Source organism: Panthera leo, chromosome B2, assembly GCF_018350215.1.
Source record: "Panthera leo isolate Ple1 chromosome B2, P.leo_Ple1_pat1.1, whole genome shotgun sequence".
Lineage (NCBI taxonomy): Eukaryota > Metazoa > Chordata > Mammalia > Carnivora > Felidae > Panthera > Panthera leo.
Window position 1 is genome coordinate 46,674,254 of NC_056683.1, and position 12,379 is coordinate 46,686,632.

Genomic DNA, 12,379 nt, shown 5'->3' on the forward strand with positions numbered 1-12,379 from the left:
TCATGACCTGAGCCGAAGTCAGACGCTTAACCGACCGAGCCACCCAGGCGCCCCTCGGTGGCTCGGTCGGTTAAGCGTCCGACTTCGGCTCAGGTCATGATCTAACGGTCCGTGGGTTCGAGCCCCGCGTCGGGCTCTGTGCTGACAGCTCAGAGCCTGGAGCCTGCTTCAGATCCTGTGTCTCCCTCTCTCTGTGACCCTCCCCCGTTCATGCTCTGTCTCTCTCTGTCTCAAAAATAAATAAATGTTAAAAAAAATTTTTTTTAAGAAAGAAACAAATAACCACCATTTTGATGAGTGATTTTGATAATAAGGGAGATGATGCATGCATAGGGCAGTGGATATATATGGGAAATCTCTGTGCCTGCGTCTCAATTTTGTTGCAAATCCAAAACTGCCCTAAAAATAGTCTATTAAAAATTAAATTATGAAAAATTAATAACAAGCAATTTTAATCGTATCTTTGAAATATTTTGTTTTAAAAGTCTTTCAAGATTTCAGATCTAAATTAATGTTTAGTTGACAATTTCAAGCAGTGGTGAAAGTTCTAAAAAAGAGAGAGTTAGAAAAAGGGCAGAGAGGCTAAATACCATAGTGCAGTCTCTGTGAACACACAATATGTCTTAATTTTCATCATTTGTTTCTGCTCATTCTTTGTCCTGCTGTAGATAATATGCTTTCGTATTTTAACAGGTTATTCTCATGATGTTGTCATATAAATGCAAATTTCTTCATTTTTGCTAAAAATGATGTCATCCTTGGGGCAATGTTAACTTAAACCTTTATTTTTGACTGTGGATTGATTGCTCCAGCTGGTATACAGCTGAAATAGGCAAACTGATAGCCCTGGAGACTCCAGAAAGAAATAGACAAGTACAAAGAAGATTGTAGAAGGAAAAAAGATAAGAAAACAGATAAAAGGCATAAAGTCAGAAATTAATATAATTAGCTAACTTACAGAATATAGGTGGTAATATGGTAGAAAAATCAGTGCAATTAAAATGGGGTAGAAAGAATGGCTCTGAGGTTGCCTCTGGGTATAATTCTGACTTTTAGTACCACGGTAAAGTTTGATATATGCATGATATACACACATTTTGTAAATAATTAAAATTATCCAGAATGTGGGAAAGCACAAAATGAGGTACAAGCAGTAATAAAGCAAACTTACTGTATTACAAATGCCTAACAAAACCACACAAAACTGTGTGGGGAAGAAAAGAACTAATCTGTTAACTCAGTAAAACATTATTTGCATTATTTGACTGTAAGCTAATGGGCTAAGACAAAATGAACTACATACAAATATTCTACTCTATACTCACAAGAGTATAATTAGTAATTATAAAATTGGGATTTTTGTCATTATGAAATTAGGATTATTCACCTTCAAATGAATGTGAATAATGAGATGCAGTTTTCTTATTGTAGGAGAAAGGAATTATAAATATGAATTGAGGAAGGCTAGAATGAACCCTTGGGTGTTGGACTTAACCAGATGAATCAGTATGTACTAACAATTCTTAACAAACACATAGAAAAATACATAGAAATCAATATAGATATTGGTATAGATGTCCATGTGTACCCACTAAGAAGACCTAGAACAGTAACACTACAGTAGCAATGAGCATAACTAGTGCCCATATTTTGTTTTCTGAACACCATTCTTCAATAAAAATGAAAGGACTCTGAGAAAATGGCTGATTTCAGGAAAAGTACTAGATTAGAATGGAATACTTCATGTTGCCTGAAAGTACGCGAATGCTTACAACAAATTATTGGAGATATAGAAAGGAATAAATTTGAAGGGATTTCCATGACCAAATCCGGGATAATTTGAGCAAAAATAAATAATAATAATGAACTATGAATCATAGAATAAAATATCCAGGAGTCAATGCCAATATAAATATACCATTGAAGAAATAAAGGGGAAAATGGGCTGTTCTTCCTTCTAGTAAAATTCCAATTAATAAATGTAGAAGGGATGATGGAAATAAAAGTCACTATTTGGCAACATCACAGTAAAAATTGCCACAGCAAGATTCATCCATGAATGCTAAAATTAGTAGGCAAAAGCTTAATAAGAAAACAGGATATTAGCATAATTAACAGTATCTTCCCACAAGATAATTATTATTTACAAAGAGAGAAAATAATAGCATTACAATGGAGAAACTTTTTAGGTACCACCTGAACCAGGTTGTCTAGCATTACCCTTAATAACATCTATAAACATTACGTGCCTCCTATGATATACTGAGAAAGACATGGTATTACTTTTCTGGCACTCTTACAAAGAATGCATAATCTGAATTTAATCATCAAGAAACATCGGACAAATCCAAATTGGGAGACATTCTACAAAACAATTGGCCATTTCTCCTCAAACGTAGGACCATGAAACACAAAAAAAAGACTGACATAACTAAATGCAATATGGGATCCTGGACTGGACAATTTGGACAACTGGAAATTAAACAGGGTCTATAGATTAGTTAATAGTATTGCATCAGTGTTAATTTTTATTTTGATCCTTGTACTTGAGTTAAAGAAACTATTACTTTTTGTGTAAGAATTTTCAGTTCTATTTCTGCAACTTTTCAGTTCTCTTTCAGTTCTCTCTTTGTGTATGTCCGAAATTATCTCAAAATAAAAGGTTAAAAATATACAAAAAGCAAATCATTTTTACAATCAACTAAAGCTCTTTTTAGTTAAAATGCAATTACAAAAGAGTGAGACAGATCTTTTAATCATAAGCATGCCATAAATTACATATCAAATTATGCTTCGTATTTCAGAAAAGTATCTTCTTTGGGAACTATTTCAGTAATAATTCTTTAAAAAATGCCTCACAAATACTTTTTCTGGAAATAATTTTGCCACAAAAGTAGATCATGTGCCACTGAGAATATTAGTTATTTTATTTTAAAAGTTGGGATTTTTTCACTATTACCCAGATAGGATAGATAGGTGATAGATAAATAGATAGATGATAGATAGATAGATAGATGATAGATAGATAAATAGATAGATAGATAGAGATAGATAGATAGATAGATAGATAGATAGATAGATGGATAATAGATAAATGATAGAGGGATATATAGACAAATATATAGAAACATATACATATATATTCATATATTCATTCTTCTGTCTTGCCTCCAAAACAATTACATCTATTTTTAGATATTATGATCCTCCACATAGAATAGATTTTCTGCCCTTGAGAATATGTAAAATAGTCCATTTCAATAATTCTTAAAGTCACAAAATAATCTTGAACAATGATAGATGTGTTGGAATTGATGCACAAACTTCTAAAGTGACAGCTTAAAATGTAGTAGCACCCTTAATTTCTGCTATGTTTATAAAATTGGTTTCATTCAAGGTTTGATGAGAGACACTTTAAAGACTCAAGGGTACATTTGAAAGCTGTAATTCAACAGCATCAGGCTAAAAGGGCTTGACTGACTTCTCAAATAGGACTTGCCCTGCTATAATTGCTGTGATTATGTCATAAATCAGCACAACTGAAAACAATGTACATTTGTTGGCTACATTTTTAAAAGACAGAAGAGTTATGGATAACAGCAGTAACTCTGAATGTTCCTATAAAAATCTACATTATGGCTTCCCCTACCCAATAAAATGGGAATGACTAGCTTTTGCATTTTAATTATTGCACAAAAGCATTCTTAGGGTATTAACAACCAGCTGGTAATGGCCTTTTCCATTTCATGGCATAACATTGTTTAACTGTAAAATAATAGTCATGTTTTATGTCACTTTTTGCCATTAGTTTTTCCATCTTGCCCTCATCAATCTGGTAATTTTTATGTGAAAATCAACTTGTAAGTTCTTTAATGGCTAGTTTTATGAAACATCAATTTAGTATTATTTACATGCTGGAGAACACAAATATAATTATGAATTAATTGGATTAATTTTATCAATCCAACATAGCCGCATATTAGGAAAATGTCATTCTTTCTTGTATTGATTTTGTTCTATATAAAATCTGCAATAATTTTATTATTCCAAACACCACAATTAGCTTGAGATGTCATTCATTATCGTTCAAAATAAATTTACTCAGCATTCTTTATACTATACTTTTGAATATTCTCTTAAAGAGATGTGTTTTTAAACACAAAAAGAAATGAGAAAACTCTATATTGGTTTGAAGTAACACTAAGTTAAAAATTCATTATGTTTTCCTTCATTTAATATTTGGCTTCACATCTCAAGATTATTGTAGAATTTAGGACCTAGAAACACAGTCCACAATTTTTAGCTTTACATGTAATTGAAAATATTTGAGTCAGATAGCTAATGAAGATCACAGCTCATACTTTAAAAGTGCTTTATGGCTTAGAAAGAACGTATTATTGTGTCCTTAAAAGATAAGGAAGCTAAGTCTCAGAAATGTCCAGGCTATGCAAGTATGAAGTGAAAGAACAAAAGCTATAAATTCAACTCTCCTGATTTCATTGTTTTCCCAAACATAACACACCTGCCTTTATAATAAGGCAATCTGATAACTCTTCCAGCTTCTCCTGGCTGAGGAAAAAAAGCAGTCAAAGAGCAATTTGGCTAAAGGAAGTACTTTCCTAAACAAAAAGCATTCTATAGCTAACATAGCCAAGTTACAGGTGTTATACTCCAGGTATACATACATGTAAGGATCCTCACTCCCACATTTCATTTATAATATTTCTATGAAATAATTTAACAACTCCATTCACATTAATTTTTTTTTTGAGGCCTTAGTGTAGTTTTGGACAGTAGTGATCTACTTCATTGCTATCTAATTTTACCATGATTAATCATTTTCTCTCCCCCAGTGGATTGTAAATCTTATGAGCCTAATGTCCAATACTGGCAGTACTGTATTGAATACATGATAGTTCATACCATGATTATACATACATAATAGCAGTAAAATAAATATTGTTGATTTATTGATTAACTTATTCAGGGCAATGAGTGCTACATATTTATATTATTTGCAGATTAGTCATACAGTATGTGACACATGTATATTTTATTACTGGATGCAGTTATTTTATATTTCAGTCAATAGAAGGGATTACCTTCATGGCACATAATAAAAGGAACTGGTATGGGCTACGAATATACATTGAGTGTAGATAAAATGACTGAAAAAGCATGAGAATTATGATTTTCTAAGTATAAGACAATGTAAAAGGATAAGGATACGGGCTAGTTTGGGAACCAGGAAACATAATCTAACATATGGCTAGTCCCAAAAGACAGCCAGAGCATAGTGACAAGAACTACAGCAATGGAAGATGTGAGGAAGGTGAAAACACCCAGCTGAAGCACAAATATCAATTTTGTAAAGGGAAGATGGCAACTCTGGCAAGCCATCAATCAAGGCACAGACGGAGGAGTGTGTTGCCACCTCCTAACCAAGAGAAGTTGGGAGAGTTCTAGGAAGGGTTTTGCAGAATCTAGACATTGTAGTTAGCTGTTTTTGTTTTTTTTTTTTTAATAAAAACTCATATTGAATAATACAGAAATAAAGGAAGACGTAAATAAATCCTGAAGGTTTGTAATTAGGCACAAATCTTTCTGGTTACAGTGTTTTCCTATTGAATTAACTCCTATATCATTTATGAAGCGTCCCTTGTTATTTCTGATAATGCATGCAATTTTGAAATCTATTTCATCTGATATTATCTGAGAGCAAACCTTCATATTTTTACTTTGCATTGTATATATTTTTGTCTATTTACTTTCAACCTATCATTATATTTAAAGAACATTTCTTTTAGATAGCAAATAGTTGGATTTTGTTTCAATTTTTATCCATTCTAACAATTTCTGAACTAAATTAGCATGATTAGTCCATTAACATCTAATACAATTATCACCTGTGTCCCTGAAAGCTCATGGGTAGGATTCTTGATGGAGTCTGTTGTGTTACTAGTAGAATCTGCATCCCTTTAAAGCCCTCTGAGAGTCTCATTGGCTGTTCTGCTGCCTCTTTCCACCCACCCCCCCAAGTCATGCAACTCATGATGCAGTATTCTGAATGAAGCAAGAAACAAATGGGCTCTTTGGCAGCACAATGCACAGATAAGGAAACAGGCACCCATTCATAGGCTCTTACTTTCCCCCACGGGAGAAATCAGGAGCCAAGAACTCTTTGCACTAGGCTGTGCCACATGGTGGAAGAGGTGATGCAAGTAAAGTCAAATGTTCCTCTTACCCTCTCTAATGCATCCAAACTCACATTTTTTTCTGCCAACAATGTGCAAGAGTTTCTCCACTAGATGGATGGATGACAAATTGTTATAGTTGAGTGTGGGATATGAGTGATGAATCAGCCATATGCTGATGTCATTCTAGAAATTCTCAACTTGGGTTTTAAAAATTAACTCAGCCATATATATTTATGAAATACACCTCAAACACATATATACTGAAAGCTGGAAAATAAAGAAAAAATATTTTAATTAATGAAAACTAGAATCATGTTTGTATCAGAAAAAATAGACTTTATATAAAAATATTAGGTAATATTCAATGTCAGTCTATATTTAAAAATGATTCTTCATATTTGCTAAATATATTTAATGTTTACATTACATATTTCATATATATATTTCATATAAATTTCATATATATATTACAAATACATATATTTCATATACATATATTTCAATTATATTACTTCATATACATATATGTAATACATATATTTTTCATACATATATTTCATACATAAATTTCATATATATTTCATATATGTATTTCATATATAGTTAATATATATAGTTCATTATATATTTCATATATATGTGTGTATATAGTGTATACAAAAGATATACATATGAACTATATATATGAACTATATATACATGAAATACATATATATGCAATACATATATGCCATATATATAAATAAGCAATACATATATGCCATATATATATCGCATATATATATGCAATATATACATATGCAATATATATGAAATATATGTGTATTTCATATATAAATAAGTAATGTATATAGATATGCATATATATTGCTTATATATATTGCATATTATATCTATATGAAATATAGATAAATAAGAAATATATATGCAATATATATTATTTATATACATATTTCATATTTATATGCTATATGCATACAAAATATATATATATATGAAAAATATGTCATATGAAAAATATCTATATGAAATATGTATATAAATAAGCAATATATATGCTATATATATGTTGTGTATATATATTGGATATATATGCTATTTATATGAAATATACATATGCAATATATATTTATAAATAAGCAACATATATATATTGCGCATATATATACACTATATATATACAATATATATACAAAAATATGTATATGAAACATACAATGATATATATGTTATATCATCGTAACATATTATGATATATATATAATATATAATATATTATGATATATAATATATATGAAATATATATAATACATATATACAAAATATATATATGAAATATATAAAAATAAGCGATATATATGCAATGTATATATTACAAAGTATATACACATTATATATGAAATATATGTATAAATAAACCATACAGATGCATATATATTACTTATATATATATACTATATATATAATACATATATAAGAAATATATATACGAAATGTATACATGAAATATATATATGCAATGTATATATGCAATATATATACAATATATATAACTTACATATATTTCATATATACATTGCATATATATGTATATATATTTATGAATATTTATACATGTATATATAAATACATATATGTACATTTATATATATTTATTGCCTATATATATTCCATATATATATATACATATATGTGTGTATATGTGTATATACACACATATATGTATATATATATATATACATATATTTCAGCCTGACTGGAGGCAAGACACTGGTCCCCCCACTTTCCTGGCCAGGCCTTGTTTCCTTGTGCCTGCAAATGCCTCTGACTATTTATGGAACTTCAAAGAAATCGGAGCTTAATTCCATTCTCACCCAGATGAATGCCAGCCTGAGCCTGAGGCTTTGCAAGGCTAACACCAGGGAGGTGGGCGTGCAGGTGAGCCTGCGGATGGTCAAGTCTGTATCGCTGGGTTCTCACACTGTTCTCCCTCTGGGGCAGCACAAGCCACAAGGTACCCCTGCTGGTCTGGGGAGTCTATTCACCAGGGATAGGTTATAGGAGCTTTATCCAGCTGCAGAAGGAGGGGGAAGACCAGGAGAGGAAGGCACTTTGGGGTCCTGCAGAGGACAGCCAGCAGCACCAGAAACCACCAACTCCAAGTTCTGAAGAGTGCAAAAGGGAGTAGCTTTGCCAGTATGAGCTGGGGGGAGGAAGATGCCTCAAGCCCTCAGGAACGCAAGAGCAAGCAGACGGGAAGTCAGCGGAACAGATTTGCTCAGAAAACCCAACTTCCAGTTTTTGGAACCAAAATATGGCTATTTTCGCTGCAAAGATTGTAAGACCAGGTGGGAGAGTGCTTATGTGTGGTGCGTTTCTGGAACTAATAAGGTTAATTTCAAACAACTGTGTTACAAATGCCAAAAGAGTTTTAAGGCTTATCAAGTAGAAGCATTCCAATGTCAGACCTGTTCAAAGTCTCCTTCCTGTCCTCAAAAGAAAAGACACATTGATCTAAGGAGCCTGCATAGATAGGAACAGTATAACTTGTACAGGACACCCAAACTTTCCTTGTAACTTATGGTACTGTTCCTTTTTTGCAACTTAGCTCTCACCTGGTATTGGAAAATGGACGAGGCTTTTGTACTTTTTGTAGGTTGTTTAACAATTGTACAATGTGAGTAGAATAACATAAATGCATGTAAAAAAATGTATCTATGAAATGCATACATATGAAATATATGATGTAAACATTAAAGTTATATATATATATTTCATATATAAATATTTCTATTTTTCTATTTTATCTATCTGTTGCCAAGATAATTGGGTTAGGAAATCTCTACTATTGTTAAGTGATTTATGAATAATAAATAGTAAATAGTGATTTATGTAGTTCTAACAATGATTGTCCATTTGGTCTGATTGTAACATAGTAGTGATTATTATGGTAATGTTTTAGTATAAAATTTTCCATCTTTTTATTGTAGCATATTGTTTCCTTAAATTTATGTGTGTCTCTTTCCAGAACATATACTTGAATATTGATTTTCTATTCAACCTACTAATCTCTACCTTATACTTAAAGTTTTATTCCAATTATATTTAATGTAATTACCTATATGGTTGGATTTAGTAATTCCATTTTGCTTTCTATTTCCCTTTGTCTAACTTTTCATCTGTGTTCCTCCATTCTTCCCTTCTTTCAGAATAATCAAATGGTCCCTTGTATTCTGTTTTGATTCATCTTTGGTTTTAGCAATTCATCTTATTTTATTAGTGCTTGTTCTGGGAATTAAAATATGCATTTCTAAACTATTATAATTCAGTTAATGTTAACATTGTATTGTTATATGTAAATATTGAAAATCTGAAATAATGTAGCTTACTTACTATTTTCCGTCCTTTATGTTTTCCTTTTATATGCAAGTATACATATTACAGACCCTATAATGCAATGTTAAAGCCTTTTGCTTTAAACATTCATATGCCTTTTGGTGGGAGTTAAGATGGCAGAGGAGTAGGGAGACCTTAGGGCTGCTTCGTCCCTCAAACACAGCTAGATAAATATCAAATCATTCTGAACACCCAAGAAATAGATCTGAGGACTGAAAGAGCAAAAATGCACAAATAGAGGTGAGGGGCACCTGGGTGGCTCAGGCTGTTAAGTATCCAACTTTAGCTCAGGTAATGATGTTGCTATTCATGAGTTTGAGCCCTGCATCAGTCTCTGCTGACAGCTCGGAGCCTGGAGCCTGCTTCAGATTCTGTGTTTCCCTCTCTCTCTCTGCTCCTCCCTCATTTATGCTCACCCTCTCTCAAAAAATAAATAAATAAACTTAAGACAAAAACAAATAGAGATGAAAAAACCACTGTGGGAGGGCCCCCTCCCTAAGGAAAGAAAAAAAAAAAAAACCTTAAGGCAACTTTGCTATTCAAGTACTTGACAACATCCCTTGTGACCTTGTAACATGAGACCACTTAATCAGACTGCATGTTTGTGTGTTACCATATATGGGAGACAAAGAAGTAAAAAATATAATATAAAAAAAAAAAACTACGTCACGTGGCATTCGGGGCTCAGTTCTTTGGGTACGAACCCAACTGAATGGTGCCAACAGGAATACAGTTGTTTCCTGGAAAGACAAACCTCGGTGTCATGACTCTCTATGCAAGAATCCTGCTACACCACCACATCATGGAAGGTAGGAGCAGTGGAGAGTTGATGTGAGGGGAAGAAGAGTTGATGGTGCTGCGATGGGGAGGGAGCCCTGATAGTGGAGAGAGGAGAAGAGAGAAAAAAAGAGAAAGAGTAAAAGTGCGTGTGTGGGGAATTTCAGAAGAAAAACTCTTCCCCAAAAACATTGACTGGGAAAAAGAGAGGGGCTGAATATGGCAGGTTTTGATAGCCAGCAGAGCACCAAATCTGAAGTTTCAAAGGTCCATGCCATCATCAGGGTCACACCTGGTAGGCCTACAGGTCCTCCAGTGGGGGTGGAGGATGGGAACACAGGAGTGGGAAGTGTAGACTACAGATCCCTTGGTTCCCACAGGAGCAGAGTTCCCCTGCTTGGAGTGTATCTGGGAGAAGGGACACAGCCTGTCCAGGAGCAAAAGACCTGGCAGGCACCACTGAGCTGCTCTGTTCACTAACATAGGAACAGGGATACTGACTGAGGGCAATAAGCCCTGGTGATAGCTTTCTGCTGCACTCTACTATAAATTCTGAACCACTGCACAATTGTGCATTCAATTTCTGGGACAAGCCTGCACTGGCCAAAGTGCAGCAAGACCTTCTCCTACAGGATCAGCTTAGGTCCATGCCACATGACCTCTAAAATTGGGAGTTTTGAAACCCAGCCAAGTGCTTGAGATAAAACATAATGGTGCTATACTGCAGGCAGGCTGACAGCTCAGACATAGGACGGTGAAGGCAGGGATCTGGTGGAAGCAGGGGACATAAGACAGGTGGTTGTTTTCTCTTCTGTGGGGGCTTCTTGAAGAGGGGTAAGCGGAGCTCTCTGCTCTGGGGATGACAGAGCAGAATGATGCATTTTCACCCCACCCATCAGCACAACGGACTTCAGTGAGCAAAACAGTGCCACCAAGTGGAGGCCAGAGCAGCTTACACCAAACCCCACTCTTCTGTGCCCTACAGGTACATCTCCAATAGGGCAAGTCCACCTGACAATCAGCACAGCAGGCCTCACTCCCAGAAGACTAGCACAAAACACTCACATGCACCAAGTCTACTGACCATAGAATGCTGCAATGCTTTATTTGTAGGGGAAGTAGGATATAGCTTCCTTTGTTTGTTTTGTGGGTTTTTTTACCTTGACAATATGACAAGATGGAGGGATTCACCCCAAAAGAAAGAACAGGAAGAAAGGACAGCCAGGAATTTAATCAATACAGATATAAATAAGATGTCTGAACTATAATTTAAAACAACAATTATAAGGATACCAGCTGCATTAGAAAAAAAAAAAAGCATAAACAACACTAGAGAATCCCTTATTGCAGAGATAAAAGAGCTAAAAACGAGTCAGGCCAAAATTTAAAATGCTATAATTGACATGCAAATCCAAATGGATGTCAGGACAATGAGGTTGAATGAAGCAGAAGAAGGATTTCAGTGATATAGAATAACAAATTATGGAAAACAATTATGCAAAAAGAAGAGGGAAACAAAGGTATTGGACCATGAATATAGATTTAGGGAACTCAACAATTCCTTAGAATGTAATAACATTCATACCATAGTAGTCCCAGAAGATGAAGAAAGACAAAAAGAGGTAGAAGGTTTATTTGAGCAAATTATAGCAGAAAGTTTCACTAGCCTGGGGAAGGAAACAGACATCAAAATCCAAGAAGCACAGAGAACTCCAAATTCAAAAAACACCAGACATCACCAAGACACTTCATAGTCAAATAACAAGATATACATACAAGGAAAGAATCCTGAAAGCAGCAAAGAAAAAAAGTCCATAAGCTACAAGGGAAGACAGATCAGGTTCACAGCAGATCTATTCACAGAAATTTGGCAGGCCAGAAGGGAGTGGCATGATATATTCAGCATGCCAAACAGGAAAAAGATGCAGCCAAGAATACTTTATCCAACAAGGCTGCCACTCAGAATAGAAGGAGAGATAAAGAGTTGCCCAGATGAACAAAAAATAAAA

At 33.8% G+C, this 12,379-nt stretch overlaps 1 pseudogene; it reads left to right on the plus strand.

The window, feature by feature from the left end:
- LOC122220683 overlaps nucleotides 1–8,732 on the plus strand; it is a 52,203-nt pseudogene extending 43,471 nt beyond the window's left edge.
- Nucleotides 8,733–12,379: the final 3,647 nt, after the last annotated feature.